The 3,139-nt window shown below is 47.5% G+C and overlaps 1 pseudogene; it reads right to left on the bottom strand.

Moving 5' to 3' along the window:
* Positions 1 to 222: 222 nt before the first annotated feature.
* LOC116484716 (keratin, type II cytoskeletal 8-like) lies at positions 223 to 1,579 on the bottom strand (annotated as a pseudogene).
* Positions 1,580 to 3,139: the final 1,560 nt, after the last annotated feature.

The following is a 3,139-nucleotide window of genomic DNA, read 5'->3' as shown; positions in this document are numbered from 1 at the left end:
AGGGCGTCCCCAGGCAGTAAACTCCCCCGTGAGTGGGCTGAGGGCTAGGGCTGAGCATCAGGTGGGTCTCCTGTTCCCTGTGCTCCCCTGCACAGCGGTCTCCCTCCTAGGCTTTGGGGCAGCCGCAGGAAGGGTATACCGGGAGGGGCTGCTGCAGCTGTTCACTTGGGCAGGACGTCAGACAACTCGGACACCAGCTTCCCATCGCGGTCTTGATCTTCTTCACAACCACGACCCTGGTGGGCTAGAGCCCGTGACAGAGCCAAGGCTGGAGCCCAGGCCATAGCTGAGGCCAGGAGTTGCGAGGTCCCTATAGGCCGAACTCAGGCCACCTGTATAGCCGCTGGTGGTCTTCGTATGGATACTCATGTTTTGCATCCCAGACTCCATCCGATTCTCCTCGCCCTCCAGCAGGTTTCTGTAGGTGGCAATCTCGATGTCCAGGGCCAGCTTGATGTTCCTCAGCTCCTGGTATTCGCGCAGCTGCTGCTCCAAGTCCTGCTTGGCTTGCTGCAGCGTACCCTCCAGCTCGGACAGCTTGGTGTTGGCATCTTTAACGGCCAGCTCCCCAGCTGCTGGGCAACTGTGATGGTGGCCTCCAGGGAAGCCCTCTGGCCTTTGAGGCCCTCAGTCTCAGCCTAGAGCCGGCTGATGTCCCGGTTCATCTCAGAGATCTGCCTTTGTGCGCCGTAGTTCATCCCCGTGCTTCCCAGCCAGCGTCTGCAGCTTCTCATCCTTGATCTGGTACATAGCGTCAGCCCTGCTGCGCTTGGCTCTCTCCTTGTACTAAGCCTTGACCTCAGTGATGATGCCGTGCATGTCTGGGGAACAGCTGTTGTCCATGGACAGCACCACAGACGTGTCCCAGATCTGGGACTGCAGCTCCCGGATCTCTTCTTCACACAGCTGCCTGAGGAAGTTGATCTCGTCAGTCAGACCTTCTAGGCAAGACTCCAGCTCTAACTTGTTCAGGTAAGCTTCATCCACATCCTTATAAGGACAAATTCATTCTCCATCTCTGTACGCTTGTTGATCTCATCCTTATACTTGCTCTTGAAGTCTTCTACTAGCCCTTGCATGTTGCCAAGCTCCGCCTCCAACTTCAGCTTCTCCTGGCCCAGAGTCTCCAGCTGCTGCCTAAGGTTTTTGATATAGCTCTGGAACATGTGGTCCATGTTGCTCCGAGCCGTCTTCTGCTGCTGCAGGAGGCTCCTGTTGGTCTCCAGCATCTTGTTCTGCTGCTCCAGGAGCCGTACCTTGTTGATGAAGGAGGCAAACTTGTTGTTGAGTATCTTGTTCTGCTCCTTCTCCTGGGTGCACACGGCCTGGATGTTGGGATCCACTTCCAGGTTAAGGGGGCTCAGCAGGCTCTGGTTGACTGTGAAGGTGGTGATGCTTCCTATGCTGCTGGCCCCACCATAGCCTCCACCCAGGCCACCCTGGAAGCTGCTGCTGCCCACTTAGGAGAAGCTCGAGAAGCTGATGAGGGCACTGGGCCCACTCGTATAGAAGTGGCTGCTGAAGGCCCCCGGGAGAAAGGTGACACCTTGTAGGACTTCTGGGTCACCCTGATGGACATGGTGGAGGCAGGAGTGGAGACAGGTGGGCTGAAGCAGGCAGAGGTTCCAGAAGGGGTGGAGAAGCTGCTTCTTGGTACAGTTATTTCTTTTAGTGGTACTAACTTCCCTCCTGGTTCCTAACATGCTGGGATACACAGCCTGGGCTGGTGAGCATTTGAAGTTCCTTATCTGGATTAGGGTGCTAAAAATATGTGTCTACTCCAGTGTCCAGTGATTATACATCAGAAATATGGTGAACAGCAATATTAATTTAGCTGGGAAAAGCATGTTCTTTCAGAGTAAAAAAAAAAAAATGCAGATTGGGAATCTCGGCTCAGCTACTTGCTAGGCGTGTTTGTGTTGATTGATTGATTGATTGAATCTGCCTACTAGAGAATAGCCAAGTTTTTTTTTACTTCTTTGAGTCACAGGTTCTTGTCAATCAATTGAGGGCAATACTACCATGTAGAATAGTTGTAATCACATGAGATAATGTCTACAAAGTGCTTCACACAGTGTCTCATATGGAGTAAGCATTCAGAAATGATAGAAATTATTATAATTACATAATACATTTGTGGAAGAGGAAGAATTCCAAATTTTATTATCTACTCATATCCCATTCTCCAAATGACACTGCAGAATTTCTAAGTCAAAGGACAATACAGATTATTACAGTGGAAATAAATAAGCTCATATACCAAAATACAGGATGTTAGCTGGGCACGGTGGTATGCACCATAGTCCTAGCTACTTGGGAGGCTGAGACAGGAGGATCACTTGAGCCCAGGAGTTGGAGACTAGTGTGTTATGACTGCATCTGTGTATAGCCGCTGCCCTCCAACCTGGGCAGCATAGGAAGACCCATCTCTAAAATAAATACATACATACATACATTTGTACATAAAAAGGAAAAAAACCCTAAGAAGTTAATGGTATCAATTAATCATCTTAAGAGAGGACCAGAAAGGTAGAAGGATGCAGGCTAATAGGGGGATTTAGGATATTTACTGCCTGTCTCTCCCAGTTACTCTAGATGGCCAGTAGAGCTGCTCCTCCCTTTCAATTGTAGTATTTCTCTTCTGGGCCTTCCTTGAATCTTCCATAGGGGATTCTTTTGGATTATCATTTTATGGCTTAATTGACCTTCATTATTAAAAGACAAAACAGAAACAAAACAATTCTGAACAGAGGCCATCAGTGTGCTATGCAGAGCATCATGTTTTCACAATCAACTCACTCATTTGCTTTAAAGTTCTTCTTAGTTTGAGTTTTGAGATATCTAACAGGATGAAGTTTGTTAGAGAATGAAATGAACAGAATGGCATTTCATACAGAATGAAAACAACCAAAATGGTCTTTTCAACAAGCTTCCTCTAATTGCCTTTAGAGAACATGCCTTCCCCTGCTTACTTGAATATCTAAATAAAGGACAAAACATTTGTAATTTTAATAGTAAGAATATACTCAGGGTATGTGATTTTGGCCAAACTGGCACCTGATAATTTCAAAAATGGTCAGAGCATATTCTCATGGTTTCACAGTTTAAAACCTTTTTTAAAAAGTCTGTTGAATAGAAA

The sequence above is a fragment of the Hylobates moloch genome, unplaced genomic scaffold (assembly GCF_009828535.3).
Source record: "Hylobates moloch isolate HMO894 unplaced genomic scaffold, HMol_V3 SCAFFOLD_16, whole genome shotgun sequence".
Taxonomy (NCBI): Eukaryota; Metazoa; Chordata; class Mammalia; order Primates; family Hylobatidae; genus Hylobates; species Hylobates moloch.
This window is presented reverse-complemented; position numbering and strand designations above follow the sequence as displayed.